This window comes from Bos taurus, chromosome 8 (assembly GCF_002263795.3).
Source record: "Bos taurus isolate L1 Dominette 01449 registration number 42190680 breed Hereford chromosome 8, ARS-UCD2.0, whole genome shotgun sequence".
NCBI lineage: Eukaryota > Metazoa > Chordata > Mammalia > Artiodactyla > Bovidae > Bos > Bos taurus.
In genome coordinates this window covers 39120327-39137241 of record NC_037335.1, presented here as the reverse complement: position 1 = coordinate 39137241, position 16915 = coordinate 39120327, and the positions used below count along the sequence as shown (strand labels likewise).

General features: G+C 41.9%; 1 protein-coding gene, 1 long non-coding RNA gene and 1 other non-coding gene across 8 annotated transcripts in view; 2 read left to right on the top strand and 1 right to left on the bottom strand.

Annotated features, from left to right (window-relative positions):
* Positions 1-16915, top strand: part of PDCD1LG2 (programmed cell death 1 ligand 2) — a 102988-nt gene that overhangs the window by 73779 nt on the left and 12294 nt on the right. The gene's annotated exons all lie outside the window — the stretch shown is intronic.
* The window catches only part of LOC104969334 (uncharacterized), a 103704-nt gene that overhangs the window by 83603 nt on the left and 3186 nt on the right, over positions 1-16915 (bottom strand). For 4 of the 6 annotated variants that reach the window (XR_009495737.1, XR_009495739.1, XR_009495734.1 and 1 more), the window contains exon 2: positions 1-16915. This exon is cut by the window's left edge. This is a non-coding gene — a long non-coding RNA (uncharacterized lncRNA). The other 2 variants (XR_009495735.1, XR_009495738.1) reach the window with 2 other exon arrangements.
* On the top strand, positions 6778-6880 carry LOC112447901 (U6 spliceosomal RNA). Its single transcript, XR_003036172.1, has one exon. It is a non-coding gene; the product is annotated as a U6 spliceosomal RNA (small nuclear RNA).

Below are 16915 nucleotides of genomic sequence, written 5' to 3'. Positions count from 1 at the left end.
CTTACTTCACTCTGTATAATAGGCTTCAGTTTCAACCACCTCATTAGAACTGGTTCAAATGTGTTCTTTTTAAAAGCTGAGTAGTATTTCATTGTGTCTATGTACCACAGCTTTCTTATCCATTCATCTGCTAATGGACATCTAGGTTGTTTCCATGTCCTAGCTATTGTAAACAGTGCTGTGATGAACACTGGCCTACACGTGTCTCTTTCCATTCTGGTTTCCTTGGTGTGTATGCCCAGCAGTGGGATTGCTAAGTCATATGGCAGTTCTATTTCCAGTTTTTTAAGGGATCTCCATACTGTTCTCCATAATGGCTGTACTAGTCTGCATTCCCACCAACAGTGTAAGAGCGTTCCCTTTTCTCCACACCCTCTCCAGAATTTATTGTTTGGAGACTTTTTGATAGCAGCCATTCTGACTGGCGTGAGATGGTACCTCACTGTGGTTTTGATTTGCATTTCTCTGATAATGCATGATGTTGAGCATATTTTCATGTGTTTGTTAGTCATCTGTATGTCTTCTTTGGAGAAATGTCTGTATAGTTCTTTGGCCCATTTTTTGATTGGATCGTTTATTTTTTTGGTATTGAGCTGCATGAGCTGCTTGTATATTTTTGAGATTAATCCTTTGTCAGTTGCTTATTTCCTATTGTTTTTCCCATTCTGAAGACTGTCTTTTCACCTTGCTTATAGTTTCCCTCGTTGTGAAAAAGCTTTTAAGTTTAATTAGGTCAATTAGTTTATTTTTGCTTGTATTTCCATTACTCTGGGAGGTAGGTCATAAAGGATCCTGCTGTGATTTATGTCAGAGAGTGTTTTGCCTATTCCTTGAGTGTTTTCTGCCTCTTGAGAAATTTGTATGCAGGTCAGGAAGCAACAGTTAGAACTGGACATGGAACAACAGACTGGTTCCAAATAGGAAAAGGAGTTCGTCAAGGCTGTATATTGTCATCCTGTTTATTTAACTTATATGCAGAGTACATCATGAGAAACGCTGTACTGGAAGAAACACAAGCTGGAATCAAGATTGCCAGGAGAAATATCAATAACCTCAGACATGCAGATGACACCACCCTTATGACAGAAAGTGAAGAGGAACTCAAAAGCCTCTTGATGAAAGTGAAAGAGGAGAGTGAAAAAGTTGGCTTAAAGCTCAACATTCAGAAAACGAAGGTCATGGCATCCGGTCCCACCACTTCATGGAAATAGATGGGGAAACAGTGGAAACAGTGTCAAACTTTATTTTTCTGGGCTCCAAAATCACTACAGGTGGTGACTGCAGTCATGAAATTAAAAGACGCTTACTCCTTGGAAGAAAAGCTATGACCAACCTAGACAGCATATTAAAAAGCAGAGACATTACTTTGCCAACAAAGGTCCATCAAGTCAAAGCTATGGTTTTTCCAGTAGTCATGTATGGATGTGAGAGTTGGATTATAAAAAAGCTGAGTGCTGAAGAATTAATGTTTTTGAACTGTGGTGTTGGAGAAGAATTTTGAGAGTCCTTGGACTACAAGGAGATCCAGCCAGTCCATCCTAAAGGAAATCAGTCCTGAATATTCATTGGAAGGACTGATGCTGAAGCTGAAACTCCAATACTTTGGCCACCTAAGGCGAAGAACTGACTCATTGGAAAAGACCCTGGTGCTGGGAAGGATTGAAGGCGGGAGGAGAAGGGGACGACAGAGGATGAGAGAGCTGGATGGCATCCCTGACTCAATGGACATGAGGTTGAGTAAACTCTGGGAGTTGGTGATGGATAGGGAAGCCTGGCATGCTGGAGTCCATGAGGTTTCAAAGAGTTAGACATGACTGAGCAACTGAACTAACCTGAGATCTCAAACCAATATTGGCTCATAGATCTTAACAAAATACTGTGGAATTGAATTGAGGACAAAAGCAGAGAGTCTAGGGAAAAGAGACCAATGAGGAAAATTGTAATAATGAATCTTGAGCAATCCGGTGGCAAGGGGTCCCTGTCCCTCCAGCACATGCATTCCTACCACCTGTGTGGTCTGTCCCTCCAGTGGTGATGGATGCATTGGATTCATATAGCTTGATGACCAGCCATTATTAACATTATTCCAACCACCATCCTCTCTTCCCACCCCATCCTAATTCTATAGCTCCTGAACAAACTGATTACAATTTGACTTTTCATACAGATTTTTCTATGGGAATAGAATATTGTGAACCAATTTCTGATATGCACATTGATGATATTTCTTACTATACTAAAGTCCTAGGAATTTGGTTAGCATGGTCCAATTTTTTAGTTTAATTCTGAGTGTACTGACAGAATCAATTTTCTGGACCTTTAAGGCAAGACCTTGGTGATGTCAACTTTCCTGTTAGGACACTTAGGGTGGTCATCATCTGCCTCCTACAACACATGTTGTCTATAACTGTGTATTCTCAAAAGCAGGCTCCACTTAGGAGAGGCAAACTCAAAGAGAGCAGCATGGTTTCTGCTCAGTTCTATTTGTTCTATAAAAACAAAATTCCATTTTAAAACAGAACAGCTGCAAGAAGTACAGAGGAAGCAACCAATGCCTGAAATTTTGTGTTGTATGGATCAAAGAGGAATATAATCAGGCTGCTAGTCAAGTCAGGCAACATCCCAGTGTCTCAGTTCCCCTTGCTTTAAAATTCAAAAAAATGAAAGGCTTTATAAGTCATTTAACATTCAAAGCAAAACAAAACTTAAGTAGGCCTTTTAAATCATTACATTGGCAAAAACCTTTTTAAATTTTAACACATAATGCTCAAAATACGGTGAAGGCAATGGCAACCCACTCCAGTACTCTTGCTTGGAAAATCCCATGGACAGAGGAGCCTGGTAGGCTGCAGTCCATAGGGTCGCTAAGAGTCAGACACGACTGAGCGACTTCATTTTCACTTTTCACTTTCATGCATTGGAGAAGGAAATGGCAACCCACTCCAGTATTCTTGCCTGGAGAATCCCAGGGACAGAGGAGCCTAGTGGGCTGCCATCTATGAGGTCGCAGAGTCTGCACAGAGTCAGACACGACTGAAGCGATTTAGCAGCAGCAGCTCCAGAATATGTTGTTAAATTGATAGAAGTTGAGTCTGGCAGGATATAGTCTATAAGTATAGTCTATAGACAAAGAGTCGCACATGACTGAAGTGACTTAACACAGACACACACACAGTCTTAAGTTGTTAGTGGTCATATAAATCAGTACAAATTTGGAGGAAGGTGATTTGTCTATAGATCAGGGCTCTTAAAGTTTTTCTATCATTTGCTTGAGGAATTCTACATATTTAAATCTGAGGAAATAATAAAAAAAAAAACACAGAAAAAGCAATAAACATGGAGATGTTCATTACAAATGTAAATATATATATATATATGATTTTTTAAAAGCTTTGCCATAACACTGAAAGAAAAAAAAATGTACAAAACTCTATACTTTGATTACTCAAGTTTTTAAAAAATGAACTAGAAAAAATTATTGAATAAATAGCAAGAATCATGTCGAGGTTCATACTTTTATCCAAAAATACCATTCCAAGGGTTTTTTAAAAAAGGAAATCCATAGACTGAAGTGGAATACATTATTATATTAAAACACACATTACAGTGTTACCTGTTGTTGTTTAGTCGCTAAGTCGTGTCCACCTCCTCTGCGATTCCATGGACTATAGCCTGCCAGGCTTCTCTGTCCATGAGACTTTCCTGGCAAGAATATTGCAGTGGGTTGGCATTTCCTCCTCCAGGGGATCTTCCCAACCCAGGTATCAAACCCGGGTCTCCTGCATTGGCTGGTAAATTCATTACCACTGAAGCACCAGGAACGCCCATACAGTGTTATTTGCTGCTGCTGCGCTAAGTCGCTTCAGTCGTGTCCAACTCTGTGCAACCCCTGAGACGGCAGCCCACCAGGCTCCCCCATCCCTGGGATTCTCCAAGTAAGAATACTGGAGTGGGTTGCCATTTCCTTCTCCAATGCATGAAAGAGAAAAGTGAAAGTGAAGTCGCTCAGTCGTGTCCGACTCTTAGCGACCCCATGGACTGCAGCGCACCAGGCTCCTCTGTCCATGGGATTTTCCAGGCAAGAGTACTGGAGTGGGGTGCCATTGCCTTCTCCGACAGTGTTATCTAGATGGCCCCAAACTGGAAATAATGTCAAACAAAACAGAAGCAATTTAGTCATAGTGATATATATTTGCATTACAGATCACTATCTAGTTATAAAGATTATGTAGAAATATGAAATAACTATGATATAATTTTAAGTAGAGAAATAGTTTCTATATATTGAACTGCGGGGAGCGAGCTCCGCCCCTGGCAAAGGTCATGAGGAAGGAGGCTTGGCATAAGCAAAGGCGGGATCAAGCCTCAGGAGTCTCCCTGGAAATTCTTGAGCAATCTACCCCCAAAACCAGAATCTGCCTACTTTCTGCTTTGTGCTTTTACCTACACCTCTGACTTTACGGGGGGCTGTCCCCCACTACCTCTCTGAAAAAAGAGTTAGCTTACAGCTCCAGTTAATAATTCCTGGGTGTGACAGTGTTTCAACCTACAAACTCCCTTGGAAGTCCTCTAGCCTGCCTGAATAGGTTTTTCTGGCCACATGTGATTGCTCAGAGCCTCCAAACTGTGAAAGGCATGAGATGTTCTAAACTGTCTAAATACAGATTCCTTTGAGCAGTTAAAAGATTGATTAGAAATTGTATTGGTGAAGGGATTTTCACTTGTTGGGCCAATGTTTGCTGCTAAGTCTCCATATCCCTTACCTGCTGTGTCCCTGGCAGTGTATTGATTAATGTAATTGGTGTAAATAGTAGCTTTAATGTTTGTAACCTGGGACCCTTGAGTTAATTCTTTTTCTTGTTATAGCCCACCACACCTTTGCTCTGTAGGAATGCAACTTTATCTAATGCTTTTTGGAGGCTGGCACCTGACTTTAGAATAATCACCTTTAGAGAAAAAGGCCTCCGGGCCAGAAGATGATGCAAATCACCTAAACTTTTGCATATGATAAGTTTGCAGGAAGAAAGCCTGGCTTACTGCAAGACTCTACCCCTTCCCCCATTATCCTCTATGCATAACTTAAGGTATAAAAACTACTTTGGAAAATAAAGTGCGGGCCTTGTTCACCGAAACTTGGTCTCCCCATGTCGTTCTTTCTCTTACCTTCTGGCTGAATTATTCAGCCTCTTTTCTCCACTGAATTTCCTCACTGAGCTATCCTTATTCTATTACTCTTTATATCCTTAATTAAAGTTTAATTAAGCAGTTGTTTCCTGATCCTTGCCGACGCCGTCCCCACTTCGAATTCCCTGGATCCACCCGGGCTGGACCCCGGCATTGAACGCTTACCATGAGCCTGTCATTCTGTTACTCAATTTATATACTTTATCGCTTTTTGTGCTGGCAGAACCTGGTAAGTAGGTAGAGTGCTATCCTCAGTGACAGTAAGACAATTGTAACAAGGCTGCTTAATAACTTTCCTGAGTTCACACAGCTAGTAGTCAGACCTGCTACTGCTGCTGCTAAGTCGCTTCAGTCGTGTGCGACTCTGTGTGACCCCATAGACGGCAGCCCACCAGGCTCTACGGTCCCTGGGATTCTCCAGGCAAGAACACTGGAGTGGGTTGCCATTTCCTTCTCCAATGCAGGAAAGTGAAAAGTGAAAGTGAAGTCGCTCAGTCATGTCCGACTCTTAGCGACCCCATGGACTGCAGCCTACCAGGTTCCTCCGTCCATGGGATTTTCCAGGCAAGAGTACTGGAGTGGGGTGCCATTGCCTTCTCCGAGACCCAAAGCTAACTGATATCAAAGCCATTTCTCCTTAACTAAAATGCTATAAAAGCCCTAGACACCTAAGGTAGTAAACAAAGGTAAATGTAATATACATATATGTAGAAAAAGAGAAAATCGGACTGGAACAATGGTGTTCAGTTCAGTTCAGGCACTTCAGCCGTGTCCGACTCTTTGCGACCCCATGAACTGCAGCACATCAGGCCTCCCTGTCCATCACCAACTCACGGAGCCAACCCAAACTTATGTCCATTGAGGCGGTGATGCCATCCAACCATCTTATCCTCTGTCGTCCCCTTCTCCTCCTGCCCTCAATCTTTCCCACCATCAGGGTCTTTTCAAAAGAGTCAGCTCTTCACACCAGGTGGCCAAAGTATTGGAGTTTCAACTTCAACATCAGTCCTTCCAATGAACACCCAGGTGCAATGGTATAAATAGTCTCATAGTAATTGTTTCCCTTCTATTACAATGTTGAGTACAAAAAAACTAGCAAATAAAATGTTAACAGTGAGAATCAGACAAAAGTCTGGAAAGAAGTATACTAAAGTATTAATAGAGTTTTGTTAAAGTGGTAGAGTTCAGTGTAATTTTCTCCTTTTCTCTATTTTACAAGGTTTTTTGATAACGTATATTGCTTCCCTGGTAGCTCAACTGGTAAAGAAGCTGCCTGCAATGCAGGAGCCACAGGTTTGATTCCTAGGTTGGGAAGATCGCCTGGAGAAGGCATAGGTTACCCATTCCAGTATTCTTGGGCTTCCCTGGTGGCTCAGATGGTAAAGAATCTGCCTGTGATGGCTAAGACCTGGGATCGATCCCTGAGTTGGGAAGATCCCCTGGAGAAGGGAACAGCTACCCACTCCATGGGTAGAGTTCACTGGACTCCATGGACAGAGGAACCTGGCAGGCTACAGTTCATGGGGTCACAAAGAGTCAGACATGACTGAGTGACTTTCACACTTCACATAAGACTTTTGAAAAATACTTTAAATGCTTCAGCAACATATATGCTAAAATTGGAAAGATACTGAGAAAGATAGTATGGCCCCTGCACAGGGATGACACACAATTTCATGAAGCATCACACACAAACACATACACACACACACGCACACATGCACACACATATACATCTGTCCTCTGTGATACAGAAACCAGAGCTCTGTAATACAGAAACCAGAGCTCCATAAAACTTATTGATCATTGAAACACTGTGATGTTCAGAAACAGCAATGGTACTCCTGGTGATATAAGTGTTATTAAGAATACAGTATATCTGTCATTTCTTTCAAAATTCTTGAGGTTACTTTCCATAGAGTCCTATTTTTTAAAACAGGTTTGAGAAGAAAATCTAAAAGCTGATATTCCTTCCTTTTTTTTACTCCCTTCCTCTCCTTTCCTTTGCTTTTTTAACTGTACAATTTGTGTGGTATGGTGATAACAGTAACTTTCTCTGTTTATGTGATAAGTACAAGGGCCAATTTTATTTTCGTTATATTCTTCCTGTATTTGAAAGGTTTTGAAAAACACATTTAACAATTTAAATCTGAAAAATTATCTTTAAATTTAACATTCTAAATTATTAAATTTGAAAGTGTTTAAAAGTATTTTTGAAATTTTAGAAGTTCTGTATTTATTGAAAATCAAAACGTGGCACACATACCAAGTATAATGATATGTTTGGCAAAATTCTTGTATGCACAACTCGTGTTTTTTCCCTTTCTGATGCAAACTTTTACTTGTGTTTTGAAGAGACTCTAAACAGAAACTAAAAGGAAAATTTGCTAAGTGAAAGTTTGAGAAGGTTCTGGGGTTGCCAGCGTCCTGCCTGCTTAGCTGAACGCCGCAGTGGCCGCTGCACGCACCGCTCGGCTGGGCTGCAGCTCAGCACTTGACACGCATGTGACAGCACGAGCGTCTCGCGTTCTTTCCGAGTGGTGCTCTGGGGAGTCATCCTCAAGAACCACCCTCCTAAAGGCAGAAAACTCGGGGCTGGGGAGCGAGAGGGGTCTTTCCAAAACACAAAAACTCTTCTGAGTGTTCTAAAAATGAAGAGGAGGAAAGAACAGTGACTACTAGATGCTAAAATGTGACATTTGAAAGTGTTAGGAAAAATGCCAGACTGACAACTCCAGCTATAACCCCCCAAGTCAAAATGAAAGTTCAAGCTCAGGCTGATAGAGGCCCTACTTTTCTGAATGTTCATCAGCAAGGTGGGAAATTCATCAGACTACCCGGACGGCATGTCCTCCCTTTCTGAGCTGCTGGGAGGAAAGGTTTAGTTCCCAGGATCTATCCAGTTCTGTCTTGAAAGTCTGAACCTCAATCAGCATTGTGTGAGATACAAAGTCTATATTAGATATGCTTCACCCTGGGGAATTTATAGGAAGTGGGAGGAATACATCATATATAGGAAAAGTTGTATAAAAACAAGGCCACATAAAATTGTCTGATGTGTGGAACAGACCATAAAGCAAAGAAATTCAGAGTGGATGGGAGCTTCTATGGGAGGGAGAAACACTAGAGACCTGGGGGAAGATGAGAAATTCACTGGCCCTGGAGGATTTTCCATGATGAGTGGGGAGTAATGGGGGCAAGGCTGATATTTAAAAAAATCACCAGGCATTACAGACAGGAGTAAGAAGGGAGCAAATAAACTAATTCTATCAACATTAGTGACAATCATCATCATTCTAAGTTAGATTCCTGTGACAAGTTAAAATTTGCAAAGGATTTTAAAAATGTATTTATTTTTGGCTACACTGGGTGTTTGTTGCTGTGTATGGGCTTTCTTTAGTTGCGGTGCTCAGGCTTCTCATCACCATGTCTTCCCTTGTTGCAGAGGACTGGCTCCAGGGTGCGCAGGCTTCAGCAGTTGCGGACGGTGGGCTCTAGAACTCTGATTCAGCAGTTGTGGCATTCAGGCTTAGTTGCCCTGCAGCATGTGGAATCATCCCAGACCAGGGATCAAATCCATGTCCCCTGCTTTAGCAGGCAGATTCTTAGCCACTGGACCACCACTGGACTCCCTGACAAGCATTTTTAAATGTCTATATTCTGGTTGAGCTGCTAAGTCATGTCTGACTCTTTTGTGACCCCATGGGCTATAGCCCATGGGATTTCCCAGGCAAGAGGACTGCAGTGGGTTGCCATTTCCTCCTCCAGGGGATCTTCCCAACCCAGGGATCAAACATGTGTCTCCTGCATTGGCAGGTGGGTTCTTTACCACTAAGCCACCTGGGAAGCAGCCTTCCTAACAGCTAAGGGAGTAGGGCAACTACTCCTAAATCAGAGATAAGGAAACTTGGTTCAGAGAAGTTAAATAACTTGCCTAATTTACTCCATTTCTACTTTTAGTAACATTACCAGTTTGGTAATTCAGAGAGGTGCCAAGGACACAGAATATCTTTATTTGTAGCATAGCATAGCGTATAATAAAGTGTTACATTTACATGCATGTGAATAAATTAATATGATTGGAGAAGAAGTCAGGCTGACAAAGTAACTGGTAAGAAATTGACTTCTTTCTGGGGGCTTAATATGAAAAAATATGACTGATACCATACTTGTAAATTATAACTGTGCCACAGCTACAAATGCAAGCTGAATTGAAATCCAGTTGCCAAAAACTAAGGAGAACTTCAGAACCACCAATAGCAGGATATTGTTCAAAGCTGGGAGCAGATAGTCTTGCCGTCTTCCTACTATATCTAGACCAGACTGCATCTAGAATATTTGGTCTATTCTGGGCTCTATCTATTAACTGGAACACTGATATGTGGGAATAAATCTGGAGGAAGCACCGAAGATGGTGATGGGGCTAGAAACCACCATAACCTAGTAATACCTTAAAAGTTGGGTGTATTTCTCCTGAAGAAGGTTTATTAAGGGAAGACATGAAAGTCAAGTTCAATGGGTACAAGTTACATTTAAGTAGAGTTTCACCCAGAACTGAAAAGGACTTGCTTACAACTTGAAATACTCATCAAAAGTTAACCTCCCAGTTCTTGGAAATAGTCTCATAGCCTGGAAATGCCATTTTTCATGATGCTCTAGAAGGTACTCTTCTTTTAGGAGGTAAATTTATAAGGTCTCCTTCTTGCCCTAAAACCCTATGATTTCTCAAACTAGCTACTTTACTTCTCTTGTGGGAGTCAAGTTAGAATGAAACAGTTCTTAAATTCCCTTCTTGCTCTCTCCTTCTATGAAGTATCTCATTCTAAAGTTCAGCCTTACTTGTGTTTCACAGTAATATCAGAGACAGGAATCTTTCATTTCAGCTTGACTCTCAAGATCTTATCCTCAAATGAACTTTTACCACTACCAACTGAAATAAGTTCTTAAAATCTTCTAGTCAAGGAATCATCAAATGAGTCAGCTTTTCAAGCTTAATTGGCTTGGTTCCTTGATAACTATGTCACCTTGCCATATTTCTTTTTTAGTATTATTTTTTTTTTTCCTAAACTGTTTTTAAACTCAAACATCCTGCTTTCAACACTCTTTGTATCTAAGAATATAGTGGGGCTGATGACACAGGATGAGAAACTTGTAGAGGGTAACAAATATCTTCCTTTTGACTGGTAGATGTTGTCAGGAGCAGAGAAGGACTGATGTGAAATTCTGGGCTTGACCTTACGGCAGTAACTAGAAGTCTTAGGAGTATCGTTTGAAAGACTTGCCTCCAGACAGGATCAGTCACCATAGGAAAAGTAGGTGGCTGTGTTTGCATGTGTTCTGAGGGATTCTGGGAAGTCCCTACCCTTTCCCCTATATGTATACCCACCCATTGCTCCATCCTTCCATCTTTAGAAATAATTTCATTTAGGCCACAAAGTCTTTTAAGACTTTAAAAAGCTCCTTGTTCGTGCTAGGTCACTTCAGTCATATCTGACTCTTTTGAACACTATGGACCATAGTCCTCCAGGCTTCTCTGTCCATGGGATTCTCCAGGCAAGAATACTGGAGTGGGTATTCTGCCGTGCCCTCCTCCAGGGGATCTTCCCAACCCAGGGATCGAACCCACATCTCTTACGTCTCCTGCATTGTCAGGCAGGTTCTTTACACTAGCACTACCTGGAAGCCCAATAAGCTCCGGGCAGAATACTGTGGAGAAGCAGGAAACGGGGAGTAATTTCATAAAGTTGCCTAGTTGAGTCTGTCTGTTCCTTTACAACCAGCCTTAAGGCGAAGAGAAGGTGTAGGCCTGGGTTGAAGGCAACTCTGCCACTAACCAGCTACATCACCAGAGGCAGCTGATGCTCTCTTAGCCTTAGTTTCTTTATATGTAAAACAGTGAATCTTATCTGGCTGTATTTTGAAGGAATTAAAGATAATACACTGAATTTCCTATCACAGTTAGTATATAACCATAGAGCCAGAACTTAAGGAACCCTTAGCTACTAGTATAAGTAATTTGTCTTAAAAGCCGGATTTGGGGATAACAAAGTCTGCTCAGCCAGACTTCAAGCAGAAATGAAAATCCTGGGATTTGCAGAAAATATTCTCTTAACAATAAATGCCCTCTATTATGAGGTATGACAGCTTAGGCTGGGAGCAAATATTTCATGAAATCTTAATTGCTAGAAATAAGAAGTTGAGGTGCAGAGATGAGGAGAAGCTACTTGTGTTTTTAGTTTTCTGGGTTTTTTTTTTTTTTTTTTAGTTTTTCTAGAAGAAAGATATTAAATTTACATTTAAGGTGGATTATTTCAGGGTAAAAAGATTAATAATTTTTTTTAATCACATAAAGGTAAAGCCAAGATCCTAATCTGGAACAGAAAGTTTGAGACCATTCATTCCTTTATTCCCGCAGTCCCAACCTTTTTGACACCAGGGACTGGCTTCATGGAAGACAGTTTTTCCAGACCTGGGGGGCAAAGGTGGGGGCGGGACAGAATGGTTTAGGCTATAATGCAAACGGTGGGGAGTGGCAGAGGAAGCTTCATTTGCTCGCCTCCTGCTGTGCAGCCAGGTTCCTAACAGGGCTGGGGGTTGGAGACCCCTGCTTTATTCACTCAGCAAATATTTGAGTACTTGCTACATATATTACACAAGGTAGTGAACATAAAAAGCACTGATTATGCAAAAAGGTTGTCTTTGCAGTGAGTAGAATTACAGTCTTGAACCTGTGTTTCCTTGGGGTCTGGAAGGAGAAGCTTGGTTAATGGACTCTGGTCTATAGGAAACTTGATCCCTTCACCATGGCAGCAGGATAGGGACAGAGGGAGAGAAACCCTTCCTTGGAGAGGAGAATAGGAAATGGTTTGGGCCTCCCCAGTGGCTCAGAAGTAAAGAATCTGCCTGGAATGAAGGAGCCGCAGGAGACATGGGTTCGAATCCCTGGGTCAGAAAGATCCCTTGGAAGAAAGCATGGTAACCCACTCCAGTATTCTTGCCTGGAGAATCCCATGGACAGAGCAGCCTGGTGACCTACAGTCCATGGGGTCACAAAGAGTCAGACACGACTGAAGCAACTTAGCAAGCACTCAGGAGATATTTTGGAGGATCCAGATATTTTTACTTTTATGCATCATTTTTTCTTTCTCCTTAAGTAAAGTTAGGCTAAATGTTGCAGTCTGTTCCCCGTTGAGAAGGGCTACCCTTGAGGTTCCAAGTAGTTGACTGAAATAAGCACTCCCTAGGAATTCCCAGAAGTTTGGGGGAGAAGTCAGATATTGACTTCTGCAGTCAGGTGAGAGGTGACTCTCAGAGTTATTTGGGCATTAACTAGAATTGGTATTCTTTGAAGGCAGGACTCCTCAGTTATACATTTGTCCTTGTGGGCAGTTTGAATAATCCTCACAAAGTGCCTGGAGACACACTCCCATGATAGCAAGCCACTGGGCACAGTTTCCAAGAGTATCAAGTCAGAGCAGCTCACTCTCCACAAACTCAAATAACATGAAACATGCAAGTTATTTTACATGCTGGGGTACAGATGTGCTGAGCATGTGGACTCAGTTCAGTCCAGTCGCTCAGTCGTGTCCGACTCTTTGCGACCCCATGAATCGCAGCACACCAGGCCTCCCTGTCCATCACCAACTCCCGGAGTTCACTCAGACTCACGTCCATCGAGCCAGTGATGCCATCCAGCCATCTCATCCTCTGTCGTCCCCTTCTCCTCCTGCCCCCAATCCCTCCCAGCATCAGAGTCTTTTCCAATGAGTCAACTCTTCGCATGAGGTGGCCAAAGTACTGGAGTTTTAGCTTCAGCATCATTCCCTCCAAAGAAATCCCAGGGCATGTGGACTAGAGCTTGCCAATCCAAGGTTATTTCCTTTTATTCCTCTTCTCCTTTCTTACCTATCATCCATGCTTCTCCCAAGCTCCCTCTTGGGCCCTGTTTCCTCAGTTCAGTTCAGTTGCTCAGTCGTGTAGGACTCTGCGACCCCATGAATTGCAGCATGCCAGGCCTCCCTGTCCATCACCAATTCCCGGAGTTCACCCAGACTCATGTCCATCGAGTCACTGATGCCATCCAGCCATCTCATCCTCTGTCATCCCCTTCTCCTCCTGCCCCTAATCTCTCCCAGCATCAGAGTCTTTTCCAATAAGTCAACTCTTTGCATGAGGTGGCCAAAGTATTGGAGTTTCAGCTTCAGCATCAGTCTTTCCAATGAACACCCAGGACTGAACTCCTTTAGGATGGACTGGTTGGATCTCCTTGCAGTCCAAGGGACTCTCAAGAGTCTTCTCCAACACCACAGTTCAAAAGCATCCATTCTTCAGCACTCAGCTTTCTTCACAGTCCAACTCTTACATCCATACATGACCACTGGAAAAACCATAGCCTTGACTAGACGGACCTTTGTTGGCAAAGTAATATCTCTGCTTTTCAATATGCTATCTAGGTTGGTCATAGCTTTACTTCCAAAGAGTAAGTGTCTTTTATTTTCATGGCTGCAATCACCATCTGCAGTGATTTTGGAGCCCCAAAAAATAAAGTCTGACACTGTTTCCATTGTTTCCCCATCTATTTGCCATGAAGTAATGGGACCAGATGCCATGATCTTTGTTTTCTGAATGTTGAGTTTTAAGCCAACTTTTTCACTCTCCTCTTTCACTTTCATCAAGAAGCTTTTTAGTTCCTCTTCACTTTCTGCCATAAGAGTGGTGTCATCTGCATATCTGAGGTTATTGACATTTCTCCCGGCAATCTGGATTCCAGCTTGTGCTTCTTCCAGCCCAGCGTTTCTCATGATGTACTTTGCATATAAGTTAAATAAGCAGAGTGACAATATACAGCCTTGACGTACTCCTTTTCTTATTTGGAACCAGTCTATTGTTCCATGTCCAGTTCTAACTGTTGCTTCCTGACCTGCATATAGGTTTCTCAAGAGGCAGATCAGGTGGTCTGGTATTCCCATATCTTTCAGAATTTTCCACAGTTTATTGTGGTCTACACAGTCAGAGGCTTTGGCATAGTCAATAAAGCAGAAATAGATGTTTTTCTGGAACTCTCTTGCTCTTTCCATGATCCAGCAGATGTTGGCAATTTGATCTCTGGTTCCTCTGCCTTTTCTAAAACCAGCTTGAACATCTGGAAGTTCATGGTTCACGTACTGCTGAAGCCTGGCATGGAGAATGTTGAGTGTTACTTTACTAGCCTGTGAGATGAGTGCAATTGTGTAGTAGTTTGATCATTCTCTGGCATTGCCTTTCTTTGGGATTGGAATGAACACTGACCTTTTCCAGTCCTGTGGCCACTGCTGAGTTTTCCAAATTTGCTGGCATATTGAGTGAAGCACTTTCACAGAATCATCTTTCAGGATTTGAAATAGCTCAACTGGAATTCCATCACCTCCACTAGCTTTGTTTGTAGTGATGCTTTCTAAGGCCCACTTGACTTCACGTTCTAGGATGTCTGGCTCTAGGTGAGTGGTCACACCGTCGTGATTATCTGGGTCGTGAAGCTCTTTTTTGTATAGTTCTTCTGTGTATTCTTACCACCTCTTCTTAATATCTTCTGCTTCTGTTAGGTCCATACCATTTCTGTCCTTTATTGAGCCCATCTTTGCATGAAATGTTCCCTTGGTATCTCCAATTTTCTTGAAGAGATCTCTAGTCTTTCCCATTCTGTTGTTTTCCTCTATTTCTTTGAATTGATCATAAATAAAAGCAAAGAAGAAATTAACATGTAGGGAAATCTGCCATGCTAAACACTGTGTGGGCTGTTCCACATAAATTATATCATTTAATCCTTTACAGGGTTTTCCCCGGTGGCTCAGCCATAAAGAATCTGCCTGCAATGCAGGAGACGCAGGTTCAATATCTGGGTCAGGAAGATCCCCTGGAGGAGGGCATGGCAACCCACCCCAGTATTCTTGCCTGGAGAATTCCATAGACAGAGGAACGTAGCAGGCTAAATTCCAAGAGGTCACAAAGAGTCAGACATTACTGAGCACAAACACATGCACAAGCCCTTACAACAATTTGGCAAAATAGGTAAGGTTATCGCCTTTCTCTGATAAGAAATGGAAGCTGAGAGTCCTATGTCCAAAGTACGACAACCAGCAAGAAGGTAGCAGTCCTGGGGTCCAAATACAGGTTTATGTAACAACAAAGTTCTTTACACCAAACCACAGAGGAAAGTGTATGTTGGGAAAGAAACATAATTAAAAAGGAAAACATATTGGGAGATATGTTTCTGCTTCCAAGCAAACATAAGTAATTACCCATCAGTAGACTCTGACCTCCAATTGTAACTAAAACCCAAGACACAGGGGGCACAGGTTCAGACATTTCCTCTCCACCTAGAAAACTGCCACAGAGGAAAGAGAAGTAAAATGCAGTTTCAGGTAGATCATGACAAAGTCAACTAATCTTTCTTGGGTGATAGGAGTAAAGGAGCCGTATTGGTCTGTCCTGGGGAGTCAAACAGTTACCTCAAAGGTTAATGTAAATCTGTTTTTTTTTTTTTTTATTTTATTTTATTTTTAAACTTTACATAATTGTATTAGTTTTGCCAAATATCAAAATGGATCCACCGCAGGTATACATGTGTTCCCCATCCTGAAACCTCCTCCCTCCTCCCTGGGATGACCCAGAGGGATGGTAAATCTGTTTTTTAAAACACAGGTTGTTTTATATATACAGCCCCAAAAGTTAAAGCTTAAAAAAAAAATCCCTCATTCATGCAAAATCATGTTGACATATAAAGACACATCTGTGGTCCACAGCTTGATCATTTGTAGTCCTCTTATAAAGCACCAACCACACGGGGCTTTGTAGACCAGTAACAGTTGGTGGGTTGGCACAGATGCATGAACCACACTTTGACAGCAATGACACTTTCAATTACAACACTCTTAGCGTGGGTTATTCTAAGAAAAATCCAGCCATTTAAACCTCAACATGGTCTCCACATATCAAATTACAGCAAATTCTTTCTTTCTTCTTTTTGTCTCTCTTTTTTTTAAACTCAAGCAATCTCTGGGGCTGCTTAAAAGAAGTCTTTAGTACCTATAGACTTCCCGAAGGAAATGAGAGACATTAGGAGGTCTCAATTATATTTTTTTCCCACATAAATCTGAGCAAGACTGTTATTTTTATCATCTCAAAGATTAAAGTTGCCAAAGGCAGCACGAGGGTAGAATCTTGATGTTTGCGTATTTCTTCCCTGTTTTCCCTGTCTCCTGATCCTGAACCCACACACAGAGAGCACGCATAAGCTGAGCGACTTACTCATGGCAAGCATTTGAACTGGTCTTTTTTTAGTCATATTGTGAAATCTGTTTAAAAAGCCACACCAGACACCACCATGCCATCCACTTCACCTTTCTTTTGTCATCCGTGTTTTGTGGTAACATGGTTTTCTATCACAGAATGATCACACTCTTGCCTTAAGTGGTTTCTGTGATGAATTCCCAGACAGCGTTTGGGGGAAAAGCATTATTTCTCTTTTGCTTCCCCTACCCTAAAGGTCCCTGAAGTGTACCTCAAATGTTTCAGTCTAGTCTCCTTTTGAGGGGAAATTAGTCAGTGGCTCATAGAAATATACCCCAGCTCTTACCTTAGTGGCTTACCAAAACCAGAACTGGCCCCTCACTCAGTCAGGTCCAATCATGATCTTCCACAGACCTTGAAGCCATACTTGAACCTGGATTTTTTTCCCCCATTTAGGATTCCC